Source organism: Myiozetetes cayanensis, unplaced genomic scaffold (assembly GCF_022539395.1).
Source record: "Myiozetetes cayanensis isolate MyiCay16 unplaced genomic scaffold, myiCay2020 scf3, whole genome shotgun sequence".
Classification (NCBI taxonomy): Eukaryota; Metazoa; Chordata; class Aves; order Passeriformes; family Tyrannidae; genus Myiozetetes; species Myiozetetes cayanensis.
Genome location: NW_026087521.1, coordinates 59,557,652 through 59,579,213, shown reverse-complemented (window position 1 = coordinate 59,579,213; position 21,562 = coordinate 59,557,652). Strand labels below are relative to the sequence as shown.

Here is a 21,562-nt window from a genome sequence, read left to right as displayed (position 1 = left end):
ATGGCAAATTTCTTTGGTGTCCTATTCTATCTTTAGTTTTTCTCTCTCCTTCTGTGTCACTCGATAAGACTCTTGAGGCTGAAGTAAGATTTTTGAGGTTCCTGTTTTGTGGGCCAGTTTGTTCCGTAAATAGAAAAGTAAATGGTTGGCTGGCTACTTCTTCAGCAGGAAATGTGCACTGCCTTAGAGATCTGTCACTGAAAGTAACAGCTATGCTGATCGCTCTGAAACAGCGGTGAAATACAATAACCATGACTGAATTGCTTCTGTTGGGATAATGGTGGAGCGGAATGCTCTGGAATAATGAGCTGTCAGGTAGCAGTAGGATTCTGACCTTTTTTTTTGGGTATAATGTTTGTGGTTTCCAGTGGCTTTTACGTTTTGTCGTGCTTGCTACATAGATATTTAAGCTTTTATAACAATACCTAATGATAGTCATCTAGTTTCTGGCCAGTTAGCACCTTCAGTGCTAAGTAGCTCTTCACACACTGGGTACTGGTCACCCATGTTACTACAGAAGAACAAAATAACATCTGCCTTTTCCGTCAAAAATTAGAGATTTTAGATCATTCAGTTGCTTCTGATTTAAGAGAAAGGGTAGCATAATTTGTGTCTAAAAGTTTATAATCTGGAATAAATGTTCACTGGTTTTCTTGAGTGGTTAATATAAGTGTCAGCTGATTCTGGGAGTGTTAAAGAACAGGACACTGTGCTTATGGATCTGTGTTTCTTCCTGCACCTGCCTTTGCTATGCTTTTTCCAGTTGATACTGTATGTGATGTATTTGAAACCTAAGTGCAGATGTTTTATAATGACTCACTTTTTTTTTTGGTGGTTTGGGCACCTTTACTTCACTTCTTCCTTCATCATCTGCTCAAGGGGGTTTCTGTTACATTCTCAGAAATACCAGAAAGGTGTTTTGATCATCCTTCATGTCACTTGATATCAATACAGACAAGTTTTTCTGTTTAAAAATAAAAAAATCTAAAAAAAGTCAGTTTTATAGACACATTTTTCTGTGAGGAAAACCTTGATACTTTTTTCCTGGGTTGTTTTGTCTTTGGTACTGGTTTTTTTTAGACAAGATTTAGCCCTTTTAAGTCCTGAAATACTTGGAAGTATGCTTATCACCAGTGCTACTCTAAAATCTCAACAAATAGTATTGCTGAGAGCCCTGTACATGAATAGTCCTAAAATACTGAGAGAAATGTTATATCTGCTGCCTTCCCAGAAGCCCCGTGCATCACCCAGTAAAAATAGATTGCTGATGATAGAGTAGTAGCAACAGTCTCAGTCTAGAAGTTGTTCCCTTTGGAGTGGGATGTGCAGAACTAAATCCAGACAGGCACATGGGAGACTGGCAACTCCGTGGGTAAGGATGTGAGCAGGAAAAAAGCAACATTGGTTGCATTTTTGGAATAGCTGTTTTGATACTGAACCTGGGAAATCATGAGATGACTTCTAACAAAATTCCCGGGATCCTGGAAATTTGCTGTCTTCTCAGTGGAATTTTTCCTTACAAGGTCAGTATTTGAACTCCCTAGTGGCATTTTTTGAATATACTTTTAGAACAGCTAACTCTTTAAACTTGGCAGAGACAAGCAGCTGCAACCCTAAAATGATCCTTGGCAATTAACTACTGCTTTCCCCAGCTGGCAAAGTTTTCCTGTTGTTTTCCTCTTCCCTTTTGTGTCAGGCAGTTGGTGATATTTATTTGTCCTCTAATGGGAAAGCAGTTTCCTCTGTCCCATATTAGAACAAAGTCTGATTTTTATTTTGATTCCTGAGTCACTCCTTTTTTCCCCTCCGTCATGTAACTGCTTAAAAACACCACGGGAGCCATCAAGAACTGCATGTTCATTTTTCTTGCCTTATAAATATCTGCACAGCCTCAAGTAATTAATGATTGTTTCCTCCTTCTATGTTCATAGTCAGTGGGATTAATAGGGTTAACCACAGAGAAGTCTGCAAGGAGAATTAAGGAATATGTTGAGGACAAAAAAATTCATTGTAGAGTCAAAGATTTTGAACTTAGATTTCTTGAAGTAATGGCTTACCATAGAAAGTTTTAACATTTTAAATTCTCCATATGGGATATAATATAGTAATTCCATCAGTGGTTCCTATTTGGATTACCATGTTTTTCCATTTTTTTCATTAATAGTTTTCTGGTTTTGGTTGTGTTTTTTGTTTGGTTGGTTGGGTTTTGTTTGTTTGGTGTGTGGTTTGTTTTTTGTTTTGTTTTTGTGTGGGATTTTGTTTTGTTTCATGTTTTTGTTTTGTTTTTTTGTTTTTATTTCAAAGCATCTCTATGACAAATGCAGATACCTCTAAACTGTTTTTGCACTTGAATGTGAGGAGGACGCAGTGGTGTGGGTGAACTTTCCTCTTTGAATCAGAGTAATGTGTCCTGTGCTCTATCCTAGTTTTTAACTGAGCTTATTTATCTTGTAGAAGGTGAGGCCACCTTTCTGATTGAAAAGGTTTATTAAACTAACTTTACATGTTTTCTGTGGTATCATCTTGATAATCTATGATCTCTTGTCTACACTTAATCTCTCTGTTGTTCCAGAGTGCTCCGATAAGTTATTCTTCTCTACCCTAAATAAACTGTGTAAGAATTAATAGTTAACCATAAGTAAAAAATCCAGATGAGTGAAAGAGAGTCCAAATTAGTCTTTTTCTGAGGTATGAACTGCACTATCTTATGGGATATTTTAGCAGCTGCGAGTACTGTTTAGTTTCCAAATTCCCTGGAGCACCATGTGTCATCAGTTTGCATATGAATTTAGCTACGGTCCAAGGCGATGGTGCACTTCATCCATGGAAATTGTCTGCAAACTCTTTTTCTGTGAATAATGATAAATTGATAACTCTATTATTTATGCTTTCCTCCTTCTTCTTAATCCCAGCCCCTCTCCAAATAAAAGCTGAAGAACCCAAACCTAATATGTTAGTTTGACATTTAATATATCCGTTTATTTTTATACAAATAGTTGTGCTATGCATTCATACACCAAAAATGTAAAAATTCTTTCTGTTCTATTAAGCTACTCAACTCTAAAGCAGCTTCAAAGGACCTTTGGGAAAGAAACTCACCAAAACAGTTTTGCAAAGTTGTTCTTGTCTCTTTCTTGTTTATGTTTTCTGTCTTTGATGTACACAAACAGTTCAGGGCAGGGAAAAAAATCTTAAAACACTTGGAAACTTAGCAGATGGAAAAAGATAGCGACTAACAGTTACTGATGACGCTCTTTTTTACTCTAAGTAAAGCAATTTGCCAAGTGGTAATTTGGAATTTGAGCTTAGAGGAGGAGCTACTTTACACTGTTGTACTTCCATTTTTGGAATGTTGCCCTTTGGATATGGACATAATGGTCAGTAATTCTGGAGATGGCTTTGGCTCCCAAAGCACTTTTAGTAGTCCTGCCAGCCAGGGAAGGAAAAGGAGCTCCTTTTTCCTGGGTTAACACTGACTTCGGTGCTGATCCATATTGCCATTAACTACCTTGACAGTGGAAAGAATCACATCTTCAGCAAGTTTGTGGATGGTATTACATGGAGTGGGAGCAGTTGACAAGGGTTGGGTAGGGATGCTTCTCAGAAGGACTTTTTCCCACTGGAAAAATGGATTGAGAGAAACCTCATGCAGTTCATTACGGGCAAAATAAATTTCTAGTATCTAGTTGGAAAAATCTCAGTGCAGTAGTAGAAGGTAGTGCTTGGAGAACAGTGCAGATATGTGGGAGCTGAAGAGGAATGTGAGTCAGCGGTGTGACCTTGTGGACCAACTGTGTCAGGTCACAGAAGGGGAGCCTGGTAGTGGTCAAATTACACCTGGAGTATTGTCTCCAGTTCCGGGCTTCTTGGTGCAGGGAAGAAATGGAAGAAGCCCAGGCGACTAAGAGGATCAGGGGCTGACACATATGATGTAAGAGCCTGACAGAACCAGTTTTTTTCCAGAAGAGATATCTATACAGTAACTTATTACTATTTTATGGTACCTAATAGGGTGATGGAGACAGACCCTAGCAATAAACAACGTTAGCACAAGAGGCAACAGATGTAACTGCAACAAATGACATTCCAACTAAACATGAGGGGAAGAAAAACTTGGCATTGGGCTGGTCAAACACAGGAAGAGGTACACAGAGGGCCTGGGGGATCTCCATCCTTGGAGACACTCAGAGATCAATTGCCAAGACCTCAAGCAACTTGATGTAAGCTGGCCTTACTCTGAGCAGGGCATTAGACCAGGACAGGCTGAGCAAGTTAGGGTTGTTCAGCCTGGGAAGAGGAGGCTCTGGGGAGACCTTGGAACACCTTCCAGTACCGAAAGGGGGACCTACAAGAACAATGGAGGCCTTTTTACAAGGGCATGCAGTGACAGGACAAGGGCCGATGGCTTTAAACTGAGGGTGGGTTTAGATTGGCTATTAAGAGGAAGTTCTTTACTGTGAGCGTGGTGAGGCACTGAAACAGGCTGCTCAGAGAAGTTCTGGATGCCTCATCCCTGGAAGTGTTCAAGGCCAGATTGGATGGGACTTTGAGCAACCTGGTCTAGTGTAAGGTGTCCCTGCCCATGGCAGGGGGGTTGGAACTGGATGATCTTCAAGGTCCCTTCCAACTCAAACCATTCAATAACTCTTTCAAAACTAAACTGCTGCATGAGCTGAGATTAGCAGACACTATAGTTGGAATCAGACAACACTCATTAATTTGCCTGTTGTGACCTGCAACTATACCTGTAAGAGTGTAAATGGCTGACTGTTTAACTGGAAATGAAAACCTCCCAAAGCATCCAGAGGGGGGTTTTTACTTACTTTTTTTCTTTCAATAATGTGCAATAACACACACTTACAGCAGTAAGACAGTAAGAATATGTATTACAAGAGGGTCAACAGTGAAGCAAGTCCTCACTGAAGTAATCTTTGTTATTGGCTGCTGTTCTTCATAAGGCAAACAAGTAGTTTTGCCTCCTACAGAAGAAAAAGAGTCACAAATTCCTTTGTCTTGGATAGCAAAAGAAACCATGCAGAGTGTTGTGGTCATGGTTCATGCTCCCTCTAGTTCAGCATGGTAGCTGCAAGAATTTATTAAATTATATTTTCATTCAATATGTAATACGTGATACTATATCTTGAAACATCTTCCTTGGTCTTTTAGTTACTGTTGTCTTTTGTCCTGAAGGAACTGTAAACTTAATATAAAATTTATTCTTGATCAGTCATTTTTCATTTTTCCTTCTAAGTGCTCAGGTACATAATAAAATACCAGATAAGATGATAATAGCTCTAGGATTCAAATCTTGCAAATATTCCTTGGGTGGGAGCAGCAAATAGAAACCTGTTATAACTAGATATTTATTGGCCTGATTTTTTGAATTGATTTTCCAGCTTCAGGCATCTTCTTTGAAAGACTCTTATGAGAATATCATCATACAGATAAATAGTTTCAGTTCTGGAAGAGGTAAAAAGTCATAATTTCCACCATCCTGCTTCCCTAATTCCCCCTTCTCAATCTCAAGTCAGTCATGATAGTTGACAGAAAGGCTTAACAAACTATTTTGATAAATGCCTAGGACATGTTGCAAGGCAATAAAGATGTCCAAGGCTTGTACAGAAAAGATCAAAGAGATCCTTGGAGAAGGCAAAGCTGAACTGTTTTTTTAGTTGTTGTTTTGGTTTTTTTTTGTTTTGTTTGGAGGGTTTTTTTGGTGGTCTGCAAACACTTTTCTTATTTTTAGTTTTTAAAGGTGTGAGTGTATACCACAGAGCTCTTCTGGCTTCAGTATGTCTTTCCACCTGCAATTGATTTCAAAGTCATAATGATGATGCAGTGCTCTAAACCATAAAAAAATTAGGAAGCAACTAAAGAATAAGTAGCAGTGCTTCACAGTCTAAAATGGTGAGTCAGAGTCATGGGTGTATGTGGCCATGGACTTGGCAAAATTCTGGCTGTTCAGAATCTGTAGTAAAGGGAGAGGGGTCCAAATTAAAGTGGGTATCTTTTTGTGTGTGTGGTTTGTTTGTTTGTTTGTTTTTATGTCATTGATCATATAAACACTTCTGTGTTTAAAAGCAAATTTAGGGAAAAAACTTCCCAATGTCTATTGGCTGAATAGTGATATAGTTAGCATGAAGATTTTGGCATGAAGTACACTTGAAGAGCTTTGTGCTTGTTCAGGTCTGAGAGCTGTTTCCACTTTACTCGACTCTTGCTGCATGAGAAAATCTTGTGTGCTGCCACTGCTGATGAATGTTTTACCATTTTAATTCGGAGGGACACATGCAGAACATACAAGAGTAAGGGCAGTCAGATGTTGACAACCTGATGTGATTTGATTGTGATTAATAATAACCCTGCAGGGCCTGGCTTGTTTATAGACTTCAAACCAATCAACCAAACAGCCTCACCACCACACCCCCCCAAAACGCTCACCTCCCCTGATATGAAAAAAACTTCTGAGCTGGTTTGCATGTTGGTGTTCTCTAGCAGCTCCTCTTTAGATTTCTCGCTTGCAAATCTGAGCCAAATTACGGATTGGACTGGATGAGCTTCAGTTGTTGTTACCAGATTTTTCTGTTTCAAGGAGTTAGTGCTTTTTTTTCCTGCTCATTATTCTACTGAATCTGATTTGAGTAGATGAGTCTAAATTTCTGCTAAGCTACTGTTTCCAGAATACCTGAAGTTTCGTCCCTTAGCTGTGATGTAGAGAAGGAGCAACACAATCTAAAAAGGAAATAGTCATTCATTTTGGTCATTTATTAAAAAGAAAGTTTATTGAATATGATAAAACATAGCCATTGTTTTGTTATTTCTCTGGAAATGGGGGAGACCATGGTGTGAACATAAAAACATTCCTCTGAACACACTTTTGCTTATTTTGGGTTAGAGGTTGGTGGCCTTCCCAAAATACAGGTCCTTGGCAGACTTCTGTTTCAATATTCAGTAGAGAGATATTCTGTCAAAAAGGGAAGGGGAAATAGCAAGAATATTTACCATCATGTACTGTACTTAATACATAAGCTTCCTATATATCCCAAAAGAACTTCAGACCTTTCTGCTTCCACATCTAAATAGCACAATCCCACAAATCTCCAGAGAGACTGCTGAGGAACACAGTAAGGCTTTTTGTGGTTTCCAGTGTCCTCATAGTCTAAATAACTTGAGTCTAAATAACTTGAGACTTGAGTCTCCTTCAGCTATTTCTTTAGTGTTTCCTGAGGTCTTGGTGAAAACAAAATGGTTGAATTCTCCTTTTAAAATAAAGTGTTGAGCAGTCTCTCCCTCCATTGAATAAGCAGCATAGGTGTTTCTAGCTGCCAGCTGCTGCTTTAGAGGGAGGTGGTAAAGGTACAGGATGTCTGTTGTGTTTCAGAGGAATGTACTTGAGGTCAATTTGGCAGTCTTCCACTACTGCTGTGCTGTGTTGAGTCAGCTGAAGTATTTATATCCATTTTTAGCATCACTTCTGATAAATTATAAATGTACATGTCTTTGGTGTGACAACTGTATGTCTTAAATTTGAATGTGATAAATTTCTTCTGAGTTGAAGAGTGGACACATTTTGGAGATTGATTGTTTTGCCTCATGTAGGACTGAGTTTCAAATCTTTTCTGGGGTGCTCTGTCTCCATTTTGCAGCTTCCAGGAATGAATGTCACAACTTACTAAAGTCTCTACTGGCTATGGAATAGAGGGACTAATTAATAGCTGAATCTGAAACCTGTTAGACTACGGATTTTGCTATATTATGTCCCATGTTACTATGGGATGTCCTTAAAATTAGATTAAAATTTACTGGAACAATGGAAATGGACTATTTCAAGACGGGGGGGGAGGGAAATCCCAGTCTTACTACAATGTAGCCTTAATGTATATGATATAATGCTAGTGTATTCTAAGTAACTGTGGTCCAGATGAGTAAGTGCTCTTTGTAGACTGTTGGATGCAGCTGTTTTCCTGTTGATGACAGCAATCACTGCTAATGGTTATAGTGCTGAAATCAAAGGTAACTCTGCAAAGCAAAAAGCACAATTTTTCTTTCATTAATTTCTGTTCAGCTACCATTTCCTCCTATAAACTGAAGTTTCAAGAAGAAAGAGTGTGAAAATTTAGTGTTTCTGCTGTTAGAGTTGCAGAAGGTTGCTAGAAGCAACATGACCAAAAGATCATTGTATTTCATACTGAGCTTTCAAATAATAGCTTCAGGGCTTGCAGGAAAGGGTAAGATGGGTTTCTGGGTGAGACAGTGGACAGCATTAGAGACGATGGTGTTTAAAATCCATTTTTTTAATGGGAATGCTGAGGATCTTAGCCCTTCTAGTAGTTAGGAGACAATGAGAGAGCAGTGGACACATGCTCCCTTTTTGTTTTAGCTCGTAGTGCCTTCTGATTTAAAAAATAATCAATTTGAGAAATGGACTTCTAAACAAGCTGCATGGAGTGGGTAGTGTGACAGGTCTGGCTGTCTAGAAAGCTGCTGGCATCATCCATAGCTGATGCTTTGGGATTTTCTTTTAAGAGTCTTTTTTATTGAGACATCCTGGAAAATGCCAGGTCTTTTTATTCTGCCAGGAAATACCATTTCAATAATGGAATATTCAGTGCAGAAAAGAGTCGGGAGGTTTTGCAAGTCACTGCTTACTTGTTTCTATGCTAAATTTGCATGGCACAAATATGTAGCAGTAGAAGAATCAGAGTTCTTCTGTTGAAGTTGGGTATAAAGGCCACAATGATGAGAAGCAAAAATGGAAGAGCACCAAATGCAGAGCACTAGATTGTGGTGTTTGCAAGTTTCCTACTATTGGAAAATGATAACTCCCTACTAGACAGTTTATTACCGTGAAAAGAATAGTGAGGTTACCGATAGCAGCAACTCATACAAATGCTTTCTCTGGATTTTTTCTTGTGCTTCTACCTCCTTACAAATTAAAATACAGAACTGCTCTTCTACTGCTCTTCTCCTGAGTGACAGCCATTCTGCATTGCCAGAGCTGCTCAATGTTTCCTTAAGAAGTGAGGGTTCCTAAAAGGTCTTAAAGATGTGACTAGAATATAGCTACAATGATGTGGAATAGAAAATAGCTATTCTTGGTGGCACTGAGACAAGCGAGTCCTGACGTGTAAGGATTTTTTCTTTATAAAGAAACATTTCAAAGATACGTTTCCTTTGACTTAGGTGCCCACTCACACAATCTGCTGTTAGTATGTGTTGAAATATTTTTTGTTGCTTATTTCCTGAGCTATGTCACTAAGTTATGAAATTCAGAACTTCCTTTTTGGTAGAATGAGTTGATAATGCTCATTCTATGTCCAGTTTAAGGACTGCCTGTTAGATGAGTACAGTTACTTGCACAAAGTCATTGGAATGTAAGAATTTCTGCTAGCGGTAATGGCATTCCTGTATAAGGCATGGGTAACTGTAAGTAGATGTCTTTTTTTGGGGGCTTTTTCTTTTTTTTTTTCTCCTTAATAGTTTAATGCATTTGAAGTAAATATATGTCCTCTGGGAGAGGCTCAGAAGTATCTGAAAATCATGATATATGTAGTTTTTCTCATCCTGGTCTGTAGCTGATATACATGTAAGTGTCTTCTAAAGAATCAGAAATCAGCAGGAGGCAAGTAAGTTCTCTAGTAGCCTGTCATCAAACTTTTCTACACAGGAGTGCATTCTGTAGTCTAGGTCTAGTTTTTCTGCTAATATCAGTGAGAACTTGTTTCTTGCTTTTACTGAGGCACAGGTCATCTGCCGGCGTCCAAGGGCAGTTGCACTAAACTGAATTCTCATCGCTTGGGTGAGCAGGGGTGGAAGCAGAACAGGAGTGTGTTGATCCAAGGCAGCCATCCCCACAAAGAGAAATAGAATCTTGTGACCTTCCTCATAGCACGCAGTGGATTTGCCTTCACATCTGAACTCTAGTTTCTGACACTCTCCTGACTACTCCTTCCTATTTTTGTGTCACATGCAGTCTCAGAGTAGTGATGATCTTTGCAACTATGACTGGGAGATAAAGGGTGCGTGTCACCACGGCCCCCCACATCATTACCTCGCAGTGCATTGCCAAGTGTTCTGTTTTCCTGAAAATGAAGTTTAGATAACACTTACATCTGCTAGAGTGCCTAATCCTGGCTGTTTAAAACGTTAAGTACAGGCAGACTGGATCGAAAGTATTTTGCTGTAGTGCACATATACACTGTATACACACATTTAAACTACACTGTATTACTTGAGGAACATAAAAACGCAGTTAAATATTCATCCGTGTTGTACTGCATTCTTTTGACTCATTTTGCTCACCAGTGCAAAGACAATCAAAACCTCAAAAGTGTTTCCAAAATCCTTTTTAGTGAGCAAGATCAGCTTATTGGTTCTGCTTTGTGTGTATATGTGTCAGTCATTACTCATTCCTCAGAATGTGTAGAAGTCTTTCTTTGTACCCATGTCTTGAAACATGCTGGTTATTTTTTTTTCCTTATCCTTATGTATAGTAAGTGCAATTAAAACCAAACTATGAAAAGTCTAGACCTTTCAAGGTACTGGAGTGACCCATGTGCTAATATTCTTTGGCGGCTCCTAATAGCAAAATAAAATCCTTGCCAGATCCCTCTTTGTTGTTTGTTAACAGCAATAATAATAAAAGCCTTCACGAGGTGCTTACTGCAAGTAGTGCTGTACAGTAATAGGCTATACTAGGCTGATTACTTTATTGAAAATAATAAAATAAAGATCACCTGTGGGTTTGTACTGTGTGCCCCTAATGCCATATATCTGTCATGTATCCACCTGGAAGCCCCAGCTGGGACCAAGACCCCAGCATTCATCAGACTTTTCTAAATAGTTGCTGACAAAACCTCTTTTATTTTTGGCAGCTGTGAAACTGGTTGCTTATCCTTGTGGGAAGAGGTAGACTGCAAAGAAATCTCTGAGCCATTGAAATATAAACAAAATAAAACTAGGAGTATTTTAGGTGACGCCAGTGGAGTACATCGTTACTGTTGGCCTAAAGGGTACTATAAATTTGGGTTGTAAAGAACTAACTCTCTTATGTGAGCTAGCATGGGAGGTAGGTGGAAATTTTAGGTTTTGTTGGTGTTGTCTTGGCAGATATCAGTAAATCCTGTGATGCTGCTTTTCCTTTGCTTGTCAGTGGAGCTGTCAGCATGGAAGGAACACGATCTGTGCCTGCCTTAACAAATACCCCAGCCTGGTTTCTTTAGATGACTTCCTGCTGGCTGACCTGTTGACCTGCAGAAGGAGCTTCTGGCTGGAGAAGGGCAAGGTGTATCATGAAATAAATATGTTGTTTTTCAGAAAGCTGTTACAGGCTGCTCAGGAAAGTGTTTGTTTGTGTTGGATCTAGCGCAGGTGTTTCTAGATCATAGAAATCTGTGGCAAAGCGGTGCCTGACGAGTTTGGAGAGGAATTTAAATCAAATCAATGTGTGTTTTATGAGTGGATCTGCTAAATGTATTTTTAAGATTTTTTTTTTTTTCTGTATTCTTTGCCACTAATAAGTTAGCCACCTGCAGTGGGCTAAGGCATAAGGATGCTGATGTAATATTTAGTACAGCCCAAATACCACTGCTCCTGCTGCATACCTCAGATTACCTCCACATAGTCTAGATTCAAGTCCTGGAGTTATAAAACGTTTTTTCTTTATGAGTTTAACTGATGAAGTATGAGATCTTCCTGTATCTGCATGGAAGAAACTGGCACACTGAATACCCAAAACATCTTGAATTATTTAATTATGGTAGCATTGGTTTTTCTACATTTCCTTACTCTCTTACTATTTGTGGTCTTTATTGTAGGATACAGAGGAGAGAATGGTGCAGGCTATTCTTCTTCCAGAGACACCATTTCTATCTTTGGTTTGCAAGTTCTGCCAGGAGTTGTCCAAGCCAGGTCGAAGAGCAGTCTTGCAGTTCCTGTCCTCTTTAGAGGATAGAAGCTCTTTACTAAAGCCTAAAGAGAAAGGAAAGCCCTGTGGTCACAGTTTCCACCCATGTGCTACTCTGATGTCTGCTCTGCTCTCATTGGGAACTTAACTGGTAAATAAAGGGCACAGAGCAGAGCCCCTGGGGTTAGGCTCTCCCCCAGAGCTGGATTTACTCTTGCATTGCTCAGAACCACGTCCAAAGAGCTGTCTGTGATCTCTCTGTGAGCCCTGTGAGTCTGAGCTTCAGCTGGCTCAGCTGTCAGGCGTTGAATGTCAAACCTAGGAGTCTGCTGCTTTTCCATGGAAACACTCTGTGAGATTGCAGAAATAATCAGGCGTGTCTGGAGGTTGCTGTGCCCTATTGTTGGATGCTTCCAGACACTGAACTGAATTGTCCCACCTTGACAAACTGAGTTTTTTCAGCTGAAATCCTCTCTGCTTTTGTCATCCCTCTTGCCTTTTTTTTTTCTTCTTCCTATTGAATGCAGTAATCTCACAGTTTATTCTGCTGTTGTAATATAAACCTCTTGATGTTGTCTTTCCAATTCTGTTTGTTCACATCTTGCAGAAACAGCTCCTGTGCTCTTGATTCTGGGTAGGTACCACCAGTATGAGCTGTCTCATGACTGGTTTGTGCAAGGCCTGAGCTGCATTATGCTCCTGAGGGAGACTGTGCAATTGCACATTCTCCTTAAAAACTCTTCTATGCACTACATTTTACTGCTGACATAAAAATAACTCCATGTTTACAGCAAAAAAAAATTCTCTTAACTAGCTGTACCTTTTTATCAACAATTTCCAAGAAGATTTTCTTTACTACAGAAAGGGATCCAGATCTAGAGCATGTGGATGGATGGATTTTTTTTTCTTAAATTACATTTTACATAATTTACTTTTCATAATACTTGAACATTATGTTAATTGATGTGCCTGGCTAAATCTAGATATACTTTGGTATTGGCTTTAGGAAGAAACAATGTCTTTTCTGCAGGCATTACTAACTTGGAGGCACTATTGCCAATGGGAGTGATGCCATAAACTATTTGGAAACTAAAGCATTTCTGGTTTATGGAATGTGTTTAAGTGTATTGGGCTGATGCTATGCCTGATCTGAAAATAACTATCTTTGGAGACATAACAGTAAAGTCTTGTTTTTTCTATATCTTCAAGGCATTCATTTTCATAACTTGAAAGTTATTCTGGAGAACTGCCTGTGAAGGAAGGATAACTTTCAGGCTTGTACACTCAATAGGTCACTAAGATGGCCTAGTATGACTTGTGTCCATGTTTCTTTGTTGTCCCTTAATGATAGTTGCCAAAAATAAACGTCCACAGAAACAGCTGTTGTGATATTGGATGGAAAGAGTCCGTGTCACTGAACTGGTGAAAAGGAGATAGCTGCCCTCCCTGCTGCAAATCCCACTTTTGTAAGCAGTAACAGTTTGGAAGTGAAAGGTTTATCACTCGAAACACTGACATCATGTTAATCAAACAACGTCTGTAAGAGCATAAGCAAAACAGTTGCTGCCCTTTCTCCCGTACCCAGCACACACATCCTCCCAGGTTATGTGACCACCCTCTGAAAGGAAAGAAATGCCACAGTCTTTTTTCTTATGACACTGAGGAAGCACGTGCCAACATGAAGCTGTGTGACCTGAAAACACTGTGGAAGTAAAGGGAGTGCAACTCACCAGGCTCAAGGTCTCCATTTGCTGTGTATCTGCAGAGGTTTGTTGTCTGCAGGGCTGAATTCATTGCTTTCCTTCTGCAGTGCACCACAGATTTTAGGAAAATGGCCAACTGAGGCAAGATGGGAGGAGCATCTCAGACCAGTGTGGAAGCTTTAGTCCTTCTGTGCTTATCCAAAGGAAAAAAAAAAAAAATTAAATCTTGGGAATAAGAGGAAATATTCTCAGATTTCAGCCCTTATGCTCTTGAAAATGTAGACATCCTGTTTCCCTTGAAGTGAACTTCCTCAATACTAGATGGTGTGAAACTAAAAGAAATACATGCATATTTTGTGCCCCTGTACCCGGCACTGGTGGGGAAGCAGCTTGAATCCTGTGTTCAGTTTTTGGAACACTACGGGAAGGACACTGAGGTGCTGCAGCAGGTCCAGGGAAAGGGCAATGGAGCTGATGAAGGGTCTGGAGCACAAGCCTTAGGAGAAGCAGCTGAAGGAGCTGGGGGTGTTCAGTCTTGAGCAAAGTACTCTTAGGGGAGACCTTCTCCTTCTCTAGAACTACCTGAAAGGAGGTTGTAGTGAGATGGGGATCAATTCTTCTGCCAGGTAAAAAGTGACAGGACAAGAGGAAATGGCCTTGAGTTGCACCAGGGGAGGTTTAGATTGGCTACTAGGAATAATGTCTTCACTGAAGGGGTGGTCAGGCATTGGAAGAGGCTGCCCAGGGGAAGTGTTGGAATTACCATCTCTGGAAGCATTCAAAAACTGTGTGGATCTGATCTGACACTTGGGGACATGGTTTAGTGGTGAATGCAGCAGTGCTGGGTTAACAGCTGGACTCAAAGATCTTGGAAGTCTTTTGCAACCTAAACAATTCTCTCAGTCTGTGTTCATACTGAAGTTGGTTTCCTTTTAGAAACAAAGGTGATACTGTAATAGAGAAGATCAATGGTCTGTTGTTTTGCTTTACGTCTGACAGTAAGGTGCAGTTGGTACAACTGCCAGAAATTCCAAGGTTGTTTAAGTAGAACTCTAAAAAATGGTATGACAGATGGACAACAATTCAAAACCATGCATGTGTGAGGCCTGGCGTCACACACATAGATGCTGTGGTTGGCTTTATTTATAAAGCTTTCAAATCTTATGCAGAGAATGGAGACTAACTGCTTCAGTGTGCCTTATTCTAATTTCATATAACTTGTTTTGGGTGAATAGATTTTTAAGTTGTCATCACCAAAAAAACCCAAACCCAATTTGAAAAACATATATTTCTAAAGCCTAGTTTGAGTCTTCATCAGCCTGAATAAAATGCCAGAGTCTTAGTCTATCGGGTGGCAGCTGGGGATAGAAAAAGCTGAAGCACATGGTGTCATTGTTACAAAAGACAGTCCTTTCAATGGAATCAATTCAGGAGACAGGATGTCAATATGTTGTTTATTTTCCATTCATATCTTCCAGCTAAAACCAATTTATTCCTAAACGTCTATCTGGCTCAGACTCTGCCAAATCAAAAGGGGAGATGGCTAAATTTTCTTTTCCTTGTCTACCCCTCCTCAAAATCATTTTGGATGTGCTGTTTTTCTCTCTCCCTTTTAAGTAGTTTGACTAAAGCTTCTGTCATATGTACAGAGGATACGTTTTTTAGTGTTGCTCCATATAACTTACCTATTGCTTCTGTCAAAAATTGCAGTGCATCCCACTGCCCATTTCCGTGTGTGATGGCTGCTCCATGTAGTTTATTCAATTTTTTCCATTGTACCTGTGTAAAATCAGACTTAATAATGAAAGAAAATCCAAGTAAGAAGCTGAAATGGATTCTGACTGCTGTTGCCTTTCATTCTGCTAGCAGTCCTCCTATAATGAGTACAGCTAGTACTTATTCAAGAACAGATGGTCTAAGGGTTTTTATGGTGTAGGGAACAAGTTTTCCAATGCCAAAATTGCTTATAATATTTCAGTAAACAACATAATTTTTAAATACAAAGTTAGAATTAACATAAATCTAGAAAACTGCTTTGTAGGAGGTCTCTTTCATGAAGGAAAAAAGACTGGAACTGAACTTGAATCCCTATCATTCTGAAGTCAGTTTGCCAAGAATTGTAATAGCTCCATTTTTTCCTCCAGAAATGCATAAATACATAAAATCTATTAGTATATAAAAACTAATTTCTGAGCCATGGTCCTTGTTTTTAAGAGGCAAAACAAGAAATGCAATTGGTGTTCCATGATGCTTAAATGCTGGAAAGTTTTTATTATTAACAATTGGCAAGTTAAATAGGATATTGGCTTCCTTCCTTACTTTATTTTACCCTTGTTGCTGATGGGTAATTTGGTTTGGTGTCCATGTCTGCTTACAGATTTTTCAATGATTTAAAGTTTGCTTATTTAGAGGAAGAAAATTGATTCAAATTAATAGTATAAGTCAGAATGATCTATGAGTCGTGGAGGGCAAGTAGGCAGACCTGGGTTTGGTCCCATGCCTGTGACCAGTACCTGCAGTGCCCTTGTGAGTTCTGTGAGTCCTCTCTGAAATCTGGGTCCTTTTCAGCTCCCTGTGATGGGGACTCTCATATGGGTTACAGATACTCCCATGCTGTCAGCAGTAATCTGAAAGGCTTCCAGTGTTCATGTACCCAGCAGTTCAAAAGTGATGCCTCTTACCGATATAAACTTCATCGAGCTTGCTGTGGAACAAAACTAACATCCCTGTGCAGTGAGGATGAGGGAAACCGAAAATTTGGGCCTAAGGAGAGAGGGAATCTTTGAGCTCTGTATCTGGAGCCACCCACAAGAGAAAGAGGTATTTTTGCAATAGTAGTGGGCTCTGGCAAATGGGTGTTCAGTCTTTTACAGAAACAAACACTGCGTTGCAGGACCAGCTACAAGACTGGTGTTGTTAGGGGAGAAAGGAAACCATTTTCCCTTCCTCAAAAGAATAGTTTGCTAGACCTAAGTTAGCAGGCAGGAACCTGAAGTCCAAATTCGGCTCATGTTTAAGTAAAATTACCCACAATTTTTTGACACATCATTAGTCATAAGCTCTGAGTGGTTTTGAGAGTGAGGGAGAGAAAGTTTGAGTGAGTCAACAGGCTACAGTGCTGCATGCTATTGTACATCCAGTGTTTCAAACCTTAAAGAGACGTGGTCCTGTGCAAAACATCAGTATTTAAAAGCCTTAATATGTTCTTTCAAAGCCCTTTTATTTTGTAGACAAGATCATTATCAGTTGGACTTGAAAAGCCACTTCCCTTTTCCCTCCAGACAACACCAGTGGGAATTCACTGAGCTGGTGCAGATCTTCACTGTAGGTGTGTAGCTGTGTAGGATCTGGCCCAGTGAGAGCAAAGGTTTCAGGCACACCTTTGATGTGTTAGAGAAAAAAAAGGCTTTTCCAGACACGCCTCCCTGGCAGCCTGGTCATGCAGCAGAGAGGCAGGGTGGTTTTGCCTGCCGCTGAATCAGCATTGATCTCGGCAGATGTGGATCAGATAAGCCTGGCAGAAGCTCGAAGACCAAAACAGGGGGTCTGTGCAGTTCTTGTTGAGCAATAGATTAGAGTATTCCTGAGGGGAGCAGTTTAGAGGTCCAGGAGATAGAGATCAGGCAGCAAACGCTTCCATCGTGCTGAAATCAAACCCATTCAGGGGAAGTAAGCCTGCCTTCAGAAAATCATTTTGCCAGGGGAAGAGCAGATCCCAGCTAATTTCCCTGAACGCTCAGTTTTAATAGCAAATAGAACTCTCGCCGGCTTCACCTCCATTTTTGGGCGAGTGTTTTACCCCCGTCCCCCCCGGCACACCGCGGGCATAGGCAGTGTCAAGGTTAAACCCGGTCGCAAGCTTTTGTTAAGGTGCCGTGCCTGCTCGGGAAGGCAAAGCACCTGCCAGGCATGCCCAGTCAGCCCTAGGAGCCGGCTCTCCCTGCGCTCGGGCTTTGGGAGGCTGGAGCACAAAGAGCGCTTGTTGCCCCAGTCCCCGGGAGTCTCCCAGTGCTACCACTAGCTGGGGAGGACTGGTTACCATGGAGGCTGCCATCTGTTCACTCCCTGCTGGAATGTGATTATCCTCGCTGGGTTGGGAACCAGCAAAAGCAGGGGAGCGTGTGCTGTCGGCAATTATCTGCAATGGAGTGCGTTAATGGAAGGCTGGAATTAGCTAGCTGGAGGAGCACATAAAAGGATTTTATCAAAACTATTAATGATTTCTAGCCAAGAGGAGTAAGCTTTTTGCAAGGTCAGTACTAAATTCATTCTTTATGTAGGTAATTTTTAATTGGCGTGGTGGCTTTATGATTTAAGGATGGCAGCACCACGGAAATAATGCTTATTGTTGAGAGGGCGTGTGTGGGGATTGTGTTTTAAGGATCTTTGTCTGTCTGTTTCAGTTCAAGCAGTTTAATTTGGGGTTGTTGAAGTAGTAAGTCAGAACAATAACTGGCCAAACTGACACAAATGGAGCAATTCGTATCTCTTGTCTTTATGAAATGCTGTTTGCTGCCAAATCTGTTTGATTTACATGTCTTTTCACGCTGATTGCTTTTTGTCTGAGTGATTTCTTTTTGGATGTGGTACGTGTTTGGTTTTCATACTGGCATGAAGGGTGAGACGAGGGGAAAATGTTCGAACAGAGCTGGTGATACAATGGATGTTTAGGGTGTTTTATGCAGTTTGCTCAGAGGAAGCAGCATAAGGGAGGCAGAATGCAGGAGCAGGTTTTCCACTCTTCATTCCCACCCTCTGCCCCTCTTTCTAACTCACCAACTGACCAAACACTTCGGACTCTCTCTTACAGAGCTGAATTGTATGGAGACTTGACATGAGTTTTCAGAATATTCTGCAAATATTGTGACTGTTTTGATGGCAGGGTTTCGTTTAAAGGAGAAAATAAAATCAGAAGTGTATGCTTGTAAGGTTTTTGTGTTCTATGAAAGACTTTTTTTGTTGTGTTTTAGGAACTAGGAGTATTATTTTTTTTTCATAATAAATGCACGATGAACATGTAGTGCAATTCAAATTACTGACTTAAACGAGAGGCATTAAAATTTTGCACCCCAAATAGACAAAGTGTTACTTCAGCAGATGTTTTTAGTCTCATATGGGCTTTCCCTTTTCAAATAAAGGTCCTATGCTGCATCCCTCTTGCCAGAACTGCCATTTTTATTTGGTGCAGGGGAGAACACTACTAGAGGCTTTTAATTAAAACTGTGTCAGTCCTAATTCAACCTATTTGCCCTGTGTTTTTATGCACTGAAAATGTCAGTTATATTGGAGTCTGGAAGGGAAGTTACTGAGAGAGTTAATAAGTCAAGATTGCAACATATTTGCCTAGGATAAATTTTTAACCTACAAGATGCTTTCCAAGTCTTGGTGCCTAACAAAAGTGCGTGTGGGAGGTTGAGGGGGTTTTTATTTCTTTGAGTATTTTAACTGTTTGTGGTGTGTGAGCTTTTCTTGTGCTCGTGGGAGGCTGGTACGTGCATGAAGTCCTTTCAGACTTTTATGTTACACTTGCACGTTGGTGGAACTGGGTGAGCACTCTTAATGGAAGCTGTATCATCTTATCATGAAAAAACCCGCAAACCCACCTTTTTTAACCCCTTCCTTTCCCAGATTTTAGCTATTGCATTGCCGTCTGAGTGGGTGATTTATGCAAAACTTGCCTCTAATGGGCTGCAGTGGACTTGTTCGCACGTGCAAGTCGCCGGTCTGTAATTGCGTTGTTAAAAAGAGTGCAGGGGGCAGATTGGCTTTTGTGCTTGGAAAGAGATTAGACTTTCACCCTTCAGATGCTATGCTGGACCTAGCTGGAGGGAAGGGCAACCACCCTAAGGTTATGCTGGTGTGGGATGGCTTTCTAGGAAGGTTGCTGTTGCCCACAGGATTCACTGTTGCTGTGTGTGTGAATTATAGTCTCACTGGCAAGTCTTCACAGATAGCAGCAATCATACATGACATAAAGGTAAAGGCTTGTATATCCTTTCCGAAGGTGATTTCTCCTGATTGCTAGCTGGTGGTGTGCTGAGCAGCTTGTTTTTCCACTGCCTTTGCTAAACCTGTTTCAAGGATAAATAGGGGACTTTACATTCTGCATTCTCCAGCTCTTTTTATATTCTCTGACAAGCACTATGTAAATGTCCAAATAGTCTTCAGCAAACAATTTTTTATTTCTGTCTTGATTGGTCTATATGTATCTGGTTACTTATTTTTTTATTATTACATTTTACTTTAGGTCACTAGGTCAGTGTTGATTTGTGGATGCAGGATTTAAAGGCTAGACACTCTTTAATCCATTTGAGCATCTGGCCTTTCATAGTAGACATCCCATTTCCATGTAACAGAGGAGTTGTTAAATGTCTGTTGGAAACTAATGATTTTTTTTTTAAAGACTGCTTTTTTTAATCTTTGGTAGATTATTACAACTGGCTCTGATGTTTTTTGCTTAATGGAAACAAATTATTGTCAGTGTAATCTGCTACATGATCTCTTGAAGGAGATTTATTCTAAAATACAGGCTTTGGGGACCAGCAGAGATGATGGGTCATACTGAGTAGTGATTTGTTTTGAGTTTTTTTAGGAGTGTAAGCTACACTGAGGTACTTCATTTCACAAAGAACAGAACGTTTTGAATAAACTCCAAGCTAAATAGTGTCTAGAAATACAACCAAGTATATAGTAATATATAGTGGACTCATAATAAACTTGCTTGTAATGTCTTACACACTAAGCTTTTGGGAAACTTCTCATGAAATGGTAAAATCCTGAGTCAATATATAGGAAGCTGGCTTGCGCATAAACGATCACAATTGTTTTCTTCAAACAGACAAGTCTTTCTGCTTTTCACTTGACACATGACTGTGGAATGCTGTTTGACATGACTTGGATTTATTTATACATTGTGTTTGGGCTGCTGCTTGGTGGAGGTTTTAAACGTGCTTGGTTTTCAATACACTTTTTTTCCCTGCTGTTTACTTGTGTATAGTGAACACTAAAACAAACAAACAAGCCCAGGCTCCTTGCTGTCTCCTTACAGCAGCATGGCTACTTCAAGGTTAAAGCCTGCAGCTCCCTCTGAAGGGCCAACTGTTTGAGAAAGTCCTGGTGCCTGTTTACAAACTGTTCTCTTTGCAGCTCCCATCAAATAGTGGAGTTCTCCCGGCGCTGGATGTGGGAGGGTAAACCTGCTGACACAGGCACTGCTACTGTTGGTCTGTTCGCTGGGCCTTAGTCATGTAAAATTGCTGGTGCCTTTTATGCTTTGCATGGGTGGGGTCAAAATGCAGGCAGTAACACTTTTTTTCTGAATGCTGGAAAGAGCTGTACCAGATTTTAGCGAACACCAAATTTGTTGAATTTGTTCCGGAGCAGATCACCACACTAAACAAGTGCAGTTGAGACAATGAGTAACCAAATGGGAGAGACTGGCAATGTCCGGATTTATGATATGTCTGGGAATTGTGGTATGTTTTTTAGCCTTTTCAAGAGGGCTTGCATTTAGTACAGAAGTACTTTTGTCCTTCCTAGAAGTTTCACCTTGTTGAGGTGCCTGATTGAAGAACCTGAAGACTCAGAGCTCTTCTGCAAATGATTTCAGAAAATATTCCTCCCTGGTAATTGTTGTTCAAAGTTGGGAGAAGAACAGGGTGGGGAGAAATGGCTGCATGCCAGCAACAGAATATCTTGAAGAGGGATTATTTCTGACTTTTTCTTTCCAGTTCATCCAGTTGCTCTTACTATATAATTAGCTGCTCATTTTAAGTATAAAAATATTACTTGGACTGACAGAGACATGGGAATTGTTTACTTTTTGATGAATATCTCAGCAAAGTAAGCCCTTGAGTGCACTTGGGAATGTGGAGCTCAGGACTGGAAGGAGTCATTTGGTCACTGAGGGGTTTTTGTGGGGGCTTTTCCCTCAGTCACAGGTAGCCATATAAGT

General features: G+C 40.2%; 1 protein-coding gene across 2 annotated transcripts in view; it reads left to right on the top strand.

The window, feature by feature from the left end:
* The window catches only part of FGD4 (FYVE, RhoGEF and PH domain containing 4), a 109,577-nt gene that overhangs the window by 21,508 nt on the left and 66,507 nt on the right, over positions 1–21,562 (top strand). The window contains exon 1 of one of the 2 annotated variants that reach the window (XM_050324367.1): positions 17,609–17,860. The exons of the other annotated variant lie outside the window; for it this stretch is intronic. The gene's annotated coding sequence lies outside the window, so the exon portion shown is untranslated. Of the gene's footprint in view, positions 1–17,608; positions 17,861–21,562 lie in introns of those variants that run through there. 2 annotated transcript variants of the gene reach the window in all.